The 9,094-nt window shown below is 31.5% G+C and overlaps 1 non-coding gene across 1 annotated transcript; it reads right to left on the bottom strand.

Annotated features, from left to right (window-relative positions):
- Nucleotides 1-4,686: 4,686 nt before the first annotated feature.
- On the bottom strand, nt 4,687-4,769 carry TRNAL-UAA (transfer RNA leucine (anticodon UAA)). Its single transcript has one exon. It is a non-coding gene; the product is annotated as a tRNA-Leu (tRNA).
- Nucleotides 4,770-9,094: the final 4,325 nt, after the last annotated feature.

The raw sequence follows: 9,094 nt of genomic DNA, 5'->3' as shown, positions 1-9,094 counted from the left end.
ATTAAGTAAACTAGAAACCTTAGGGATATACATCAAATTTTCGAAAATAATGGGATGGTGGCTAGGGTCCCAAAAATCCTAGCCAAGTCAAAAGTTAAGCCTTTAGGGTTTAATTTTCATGGGGTTTAATTTCCATAAACCCTAATTTTGATCAATTCATTTTAGTGCACAGTCAAACAGAAAACTAAGGCTTTGATACCACTGATAGGTGTTCTAAGTCATAAAAAAGGTTAAATGTGGCAGAAAAACACTTAAACTCTTAAGTTCACATGCAAACCTAAAATGGATCTATGTTTTCTCTATTAGTAGCAACTAACTATGAACATCAAGAAACCCTAGGAGAGAGGCTATGAAATCAGAATTCATATCAACTTAAAGTTACAAACCTTTTGATTTGCAATTAATCAAAGTAGAATCTTTCTTCGAGACCTTGAAAAGCTAGGACCAAAGGAATGGTACCTCTAATGGCGTGTACCCAAAACCCTAGTAGCAAGAAGACTTGAGGAGAGAGGAGGCTTGAGCAAAATTTCAGCTCTCTTGAGAGTGTATGAAGTGGACGAAAAATTGGATCTGTAAGGGTCCTATTTATAATAATGTGGAACCCTTGAAATTCTCATTTGAACAATATAATAATATATTTCTAATTGATAATTAGTCAGACTTATAATTATCAAATATGATTATCCTAAAACCCTAAATGGTATAGCAAAATTTCGGTTATATATATAGAATGTTGTAGAAACCTTATTTTATTCAACTATTGAACAATTACAACCCAGTCTCTGTACTTCCAATTAATTTTAATTAACCCGAAATTAATTCCAATAATTTTTTATTAATTCTTAATTAATTATTACTATTTCAAATTAATATATTAATCATATAATATATTAATAAATCATTTATTTCAATGTCTAATTAATTTATTAATCATATAATAAATTAACAAATCAACATCTTCCTGCAAAAGTCATTTTATCCAAATATTAGTTTTGAGGACAACCCAAAAATGATTTTACTTCTAATTCAAGAATATAACAATATAGTTATTGACTTATACTCCATAATCCAACAGAAGGAAAAAAAATAACCCTTAATTGCCATTAAAAAAAAAAGAAAAAAAAAACAACCAATGAAGGATATATATATATATATATATATATATATATATATATATATATATATATATATATATATATATATGGTGGGTTCAATTGAGAAAATAAAAAAGGTTGAGAATGGGGGAATCATTCTCAGCCACTCATTTATCTAAGCATAAAAAGACACGGTGGCAAACTTGTAAATATGTTAATAACCTTCAATGTCAAATACATAACTATAGAGAATTCGATAACAGTTCGTTAATCCTCAAAATTTCTCCTCCAACCTTCAACAATCATCCAAATTTCTTAAACTAAACCATCATCAATGTCATCCAGTGTTAATCAATCATCAATATTCGTAGATGGGAAGTTCGTCGTTCAAGACAAATTCGCAACCCAAATTCATCAATTTCATCGATTTGTTAAAGTTTGGAACTGGAATTTCCCAGATTCGCAAACGAAATCAGTTGGAATCGGAATTTCTTCGTTGTTCATGAAATTGGAATCGGAGTTCTTGACTCGCAGTCACGGTCGACATTGAAGGACTCAGAATCGGTACTCACAGGTTCCCAATCGGATTTTCGGAAATCAAAATCAAAATGAGAAATCGATCAGACATAGGTGTCGCATCTGAAGTCGAAATCGGAAGTATATGATGATTTGGAATTGATAACTTGATGTTTTTAACATTTTAAAATAGTTAACTTGTATGCACTCCAACTGTTTGATGAAATGCATAAACTAAATTACCACGTTATATTCATATATGAATATGTTTTCTCGCTTGAATCAGTATATGATTATTAGAACAAAAAACGAATATGCAAGTCTGTATGTTATTCATATGTGAATAACATATAAAAATTATATATATTTGTGAAAACACATTGTAATATTCATATGTGAATATATTGTGTAATATTCATAGGTGAATATATCATCTAATATTCACAAGTGAATATATTATGTATTATTCACATGTGATATACCATGTAATACTATGTAATATTCAGATATGAAAATATTATCTAATATTCATAAGTGAATATACCATCTAATATTCACAAGTGAATATACTATGTAATATTCACAAGTGAATGAATCGTCTAATATTTAAATATGAATATACTATGTTTAGTATATGTTATATTCATATATGAATGATACTTAAAATGTAAAAAAAAAAAATTAATCATAGTTTTTATTCATAAATGAATAACGAATGTACCGTAGAAAAAACTTGATTCATTTTTATTCACTTATGAATAACGATAGCTGAAAATATAAAAAAAAAATAATAAATTTTTTATTTTATTTTAAAACTATATCAATATGGATGTCTATTTGTAGAGAATAAAAAATCATGAATTTTGGTATATTTAAAATAATTTTTCGATAAAAATAGCTTCTTAAAAATTAAAAAAAAAAAACAAAAAAGACTATGTTTTTGTATATATTAAGGTAATGATTAGCATAGTTTAAGGAAATATGTTTTGTTGGAAAAAACATGTCTATTCTTTTTCTATTTCCGCTGGTACGACGGAGGCTTTTGCGGGAAAAATAAATGAGTGGCTGAGAATGATTCCTCCATTCTCAACCTTTTTTTTTCTCAATTGAACTCTCTCTCTCTCTCTCTCTCTTTATATATATATATATATATATATATATATATATATATATATATATATATATATATATATATATATATAAAAGAAGAATCATCTTATATTTATTTGTTAGATGTGCCAATTCCTTGATGAAACCAATTTATCATAGATTACACTATACAAATGTGACTTGCATATTCGTTTACAATGAAGCGAAGGAGGAGGGAAATAGGGATGACCGCGTGTCAAAGCCGGGTGTAGTTCAGCGGTCATCATTGTTTTTCGTATTGGGCGGTGTGGCTAAGAATAATGATCGGGATTACATGGGCGGTTTGGTCAAAATCTGAATCGAATTTTATCATGCTCACACCACAAAATTATAGTTGTGCTTTTATTACGTTGAACAACTATTTGATTTTGTACGGTATTTAAACTATTTTCATTTACAACTAAAACCAATCTAATTTTTAAAAAGTTGATTTATTTCTTTTCCATATACACAGACCAACTAACCCATTCTTTTACATTAATTAATAGCCCAACTCAAACTATTTTTAAATTAAATAAATCAAGTTCATTTTCTATTCTTTTAAAACTTATTAGAAAATTTTAAAATAAATCATTTAGTTCAAAACAAATAAATTATTTATTTAATAACGATAGATTTATAAATGTTTAGTTCTTTAATCTGTAATGTTGTCATGAACTATAAAATTGTAGATATCATTTACATCGTATTATTTAGTAAAATACTTTGATAAGTTTTAAAAATAGAGAATCAAAATTAAATACAAAACAATGTCAATATTATATTCAATTTGTAAAGAAAAAGAAATTACAATTTTTAGTGGTTTTTAATATTTTCTAAACTTAAATAGTCTAAGATTTTATACATAATAAATAACAAATTATTTATAAGGAAAAACAATCATCTATTTTCAAAGCCACATGGCATTTAAATATCAAAATAAAAGAGACGACTGACTATCTATGTAACGAACCCGTTGATGGGTTCTAAGACTAAGAGGTGATCAATTGTTTTAGTTGCTTAGGCTAAAAATTAAAAGAAAATTAAAAAATACAAAGAAAAAAATTGGTGCGCCAACCATCCGTTGCTATTTTCTTTTATTTTTATTATTTTTTATTTGTTTATAATTCTTTTTAGTTAAACATTATTTTGTAACTTATTTTGTTTTACTTCTATTAAAAAAATTAACAAAATATACTAAAATACGTAAAATAATTTTATCTACAAATAAAGACTAATATTGATATATTTTAAGAATTTTTTAAATATTTTTTTATATTGTCTATATAATCTTAACTATAATATCAAAATTAGGTTATAAATTTAATAAAACATAATATGTAGCTGGTATTATATAATAAAAAATAATCATAATTAATATAATAGTTTGGTTTGGGTTCGTTTGCTAATGGGTGTGAAAAATTGGGTTTAGTTGGGTTATATAGATGGAAGAGAGATAAATTAATTTTTTAATAGATAGTTGAGTTGGTTTTGGTTGTGAATAGGAGTAGTCTAATCTAAGGACTTTTCTGCTTTTTTTAATATATTTTGACGGACCCAACATAAATTTTTTTACCAATAAGGCTAGTCTTAACTGGTGTATTTTTATTTTTATTTTTGTTTCTATTTGAACTTGAAATTCAATTTGGTTAACGTGGGTTTAACCCCCTTTATTGAAAATGCTAAGATTGAAAAAATATGTCAATATGTTTACGTGGGTTTAACCCCTTTATTGAAAATGCTAGATTGAGAAAATATGTCAATGTGTTTATCAAATAGGTTAGAAAATGTTAAATAAAAAATGCTGATATAAAATAAAAAAGATATCATAAATTCAATAAGTAAAAAATAAAAGTGATCATTGTAACATGCGGAAACGTGAAAAGACCTTTTGGTTACAACTAATAACTAGTGCGAAACTGTAGAGCAATCGAAAATAAAAACGTTATGCTGGCTATGGGGTTCGAACCCATGCGCACTTATGTGCAGAAGATCTTAAGTCTTCCCCCTTAACCTCTCGGGCAAACCAGCTTTTTGTACTTTTGTCTGATAAGCTTCTATTAGTATTTGTGCTATATAATTGAAAACTACGTAAATTATATAATTCATGGTTGAAATACGTATAAAGAGACGACAAATATAGTTATTTGAAAAATGTAGCAGAAAATCTTACAAATCACCATTTTGGTAGGGCACTACAAAACCATGTTTCTTAAATTATAAGAATTGTGGTTTTCATAATTTCATATTTCATGTTTGGACGAAGATTCATATGGTATCATTCATGTCACCAATTAGATTTTTTTTTATTTTAGTATCCATTGGCACTATTCAGTCCGAAGTAGTGTTGATCGGTAATATATCCACCCTGAAATTATAATTTACGTCAGAAAAAAATTCGAATTTCTTTTTCTTTTATCTTTCACGTCGCTGATTTTGAAATAACCGCCAACATGGAAATTCTGGATAATGAATTCAACAAGTTCCGAAACAAGGGTTAGGAAAATCGAAAAGAGAGTGTCTAAACGATAAGGAAGAACACAAGTGGATCGATACCAAAGATACATGTTATGAAGATTTTGGTTTTTTAACTGGATTCCAAGTTAATGATGTTGGTGGAAGGAAAATATAAGGAGATGAAAATGCGAGCATGATTTCGGTTAAGACCGGACAAATAATAGGTATCAGCTTAAAAAATACGGAAAATAGGAGATTGACGATGTTAATATTTGAAGTGGACTATGCAAATGCATGTATCTATTGCATAAATGTTTTTTTTAATTCAAGACATCAAAGAGGCTAAACAACTTCGAGCAAAAACTTTATGTATAGAAGGGGAGACATTTTCATGGTATCAGTGGAGCAAATGCATGCCTCGATTCATACATGTGAAGGGTTGAAGCAGCGACTACTAGATTGATTGGAGCACCATACGAGGGAAGCATATACAAACAATTCTTAGTTATCCATAAACAGAGAACATACCGAGATTCTACAATTATCTTTGAAAATATGGCGGGTCAACTAATGAGGTTGACTAAACAACTTTTGGAGGGGACTTTTATAAAGGGGCTAAAATCGAGACTATGATCCTTAGTAAGGGTCATGCAACATGAAGGTTTGTCTCATGTCATGAAATTAACATCTTAGCTTATGATCGATGAAAATTGGGTCAATAGTGGGGTTTCATATGTAAACTAACAAAAGAGAACTAGGGTATTGTGAAATCCCCATTTTCATGGCCAAAAAAGACCGATTTGTTTCTGTTTTATTTGAAAATCAGAGTATCATTTTAAAGAAATATGTTGCGGAATTTGTTCCCAAAAATATGATAAAGAATTTATCAAAGCATTTTCGAATAAATGTATTTATATTAAAAACATCAGGATGTCATTGTCAATACAAATCAAAAGCATAAACAGAAACAACATAGGCCTTACAACATCTATTTATTCTAGTGGCCTATAATTCATTGATCTCTCATCAGATCATCACTTTTGTGCTCTCTTGTCACTACTTGTATACAAGAAACTAAGTGGGTCAAGCTTGGGAGCTTGGTGAGCTCATAAGGTTTTCAACCCATAATAATTAAGTTTATTAATTTAATCAAATCAAACAACCCGATTACTCATTCCCGTTATCCTCACTTTCTGTCCCTAAAGCATCTAAAGTAAGGGACCTAGCCTAAGGATTTTTCATCGGGATGAAAACACTGCTTAGGGGATTCCCCGGCAATATGTCACACCCCCAAACCGAGTTGGTGGAAACATTCAGGGGTGGAGGACGTCATGTACAGTATCATAACAATGCACAATAGTAAAACAAACAACAACATCCATTGCATTAATAGTATAGTTTATACAAGTGTGTTATGTGAGTAGTTGTATGACACTAAATATGTATATATATATATATATATATATATATATATATATATATATATATCAAAATAAAAAGACGAGTCTTGAACATGCTCCGTCTTCTCAAAACCTGGTCCAGTGTACCTATCTACTGATGACCTGAGAATACAAGTTATTTTGAAAGAAAGTAATCAACATTTAAGTTGGTGGGTTCATAAGTATTTTTGTGTCGAGTGTTTGCATTTTTTTTCATGAAAACGTTTGCATATGTATAGTGAAAATGTTTGTATCTTCCCAGAAAATCCTATATTTTCTGCTTAAATTAAAGATAGTCTTCTACCAAGACTCAACTATTTTGTATGCTCTGTTCTCTTGAATAAAGTGTAAAATGTATGTTTTTACTTGAAATAGTATAAATGTATATTGTACTTAAAATAGTATAAATGTATGTTTCTCCATCTTGGTAACTATCTTTACTCGAAAAATAGTATGCATTTCTCATGTGAGAATATCACTGTATGAATGTAATGGAAAAATGAAGATTCACAGTAGTGTTGTATAAAATACACTACTGATGCATTAACTATCTTAAAACCAAACTGTTAAGTAAGGTTAAAATGTGATAAGGTTATAACCATACTTAATAGACTATTATAAAACACGACATTCTTCAGACGTCGAAATTGTATGACATTTGTCACCCGTTGACCTGCAGGTTCCACTATAGCTAGCAGCAAGGTGTAAGATGGTCAATCCTATATAGATTTATACACAAACTCACGCTCTCCCTCCAGGAGACTCTACTTATAAAAAGTGACATAGCAAGGATATTGCTATGCCATGAAATAGCATCTCACATTTTAGTTATCTTGTTCTTGTTATAGTATGCCTGTTCCTTCTTGTTCTTGTAAATGAATAGAATACTTTGTAATGAATAGTAATAGTATGTATGTGTAACACCCCATTATTGAATGAATTAATAAAAATTAATGAGCGAATAATAGCCCTAAAATCAATAACTAAGTAACAAGGGTTGGTCTCGAGGAGTTAACCGTCACAATTTTAGAAGACGGGGGTTAAAAGTTTAAGTTTTCTGAGGGTAGGGGCTATTTGGTAAGTTTTGGACCTAAAATGAAAGGAATTTATGGAATTAGGGGCTAAAGGGTAAATGTTGGACTTAAGTTGAAGAAGATATTGTGGGGAGGGACTAATGATGAATAAATGAGAAAAAGTGTGCATGTATGCATGCGGGTATTAAGCCGCCACCTTCACCATAACCTAAACCCTAGCATGTTTTCAGCCGCCTCCATTCACCCTTTTGACTTCCGACGTTGCACCACCTCCGTTGAGGTCGTCATCCACTGCTACACTCGCTGTCATTGAAGACAAGAGCTATAGACCCGGCGTCATAGTCAGGGAGGATCGAGTGATCAAGCTTGCGGGTGTTGTTGCTTGCCGACCATCCTTCTGGAGTCCTCCCAACCGCCACCTCGTGTTCGTCGGTAGTTTTTCCGACCAGTCGAGCCACCGAGCGTAGCAACGTGTGTTTTCTGGCGAAGAGCAGTCAACGACGTGACCGCCGGGGTGTCCGTCGCCATCTTTTCTGCCATCCTCCTTGTTCTTTTCTTTTCTATCACTGCTCACAGTTGCCCTCGGCTGTTGTCGGTTCCGTTCCGACCACTGCCGCTTTGGAGCACGTTCCACAGTAGCTAGCCGCCACTGTCACAAGATTGCTGATGGGGTACGTTTTTCGCGTTCAACTCGGGGTGTGTGTGTTAGTTCAACTTGGGGTGTGTATGTGTTATGTCTTGCTGCTATAAGACGAGAGGTGTATGTGAGTGGGTTTATTTGGTCGGAAAAGCCACCACCACCATCGTGAGGTGGTGGCTGCCACCAGGTGTCACTGTCAGCCACCACAAGGGTGGATTTGTATGTGTGTGTGTGTTTAGCATTATTGGGTGTGTTATTTTGGATATTAGCATTGTAAAATGCAATTAGAAATACGAATAATGAAAAGAAACTCTAACCACCACTACGAGGTGGTGGTTGCCGCCACCGACTGCCATATCAGGTGGCAGTGTGCCTCGTTTATATTGTGACTCGTTTGGGATGTTAGGACAAAGGGAATAATAAACCCTAATGGGCCTAAAGAACCTTAATTGGTCAAAAGACCTAGCTATTGGGCCTAGTGTGCTAAGATGGGGTTGGAAACCCTAATTAGGGTTTAGAAAACCCTAATATTGGGTTTATAGGCCTTGGACTTATCGGGACCCATATTTGGGCCATTGGAATGGGAATTGTGTATAAAGCACAATCACACCATATGATTTATTTAAAAGAGTGATGGACTTAATGGATTAAGTCCTTAATGGGTTAAGTGAGAAACACTTAACCCTAGTTGCCATTTTATGTGAAACCCTAATTTTGGGAAGTTGATCGGGACCCGCACTTGAATTATTCACTAAACTTAATATATTAATTAATAATCATTTACAA

Source organism: Lactuca serriola, chromosome 4, assembly GCF_051521515.1.
Source record: "Lactuca serriola cultivar US96UC23 chromosome 4, Lser_US96UC23_V15, whole genome shotgun sequence".
Classification (NCBI taxonomy): domain Eukaryota; kingdom Viridiplantae; phylum Streptophyta; class Magnoliopsida; order Asterales; family Asteraceae; genus Lactuca; species Lactuca serriola.
Note: the sequence above shows the minus strand (reverse complement) of the source record. Positions and strands in the feature narration are given on the sequence as shown.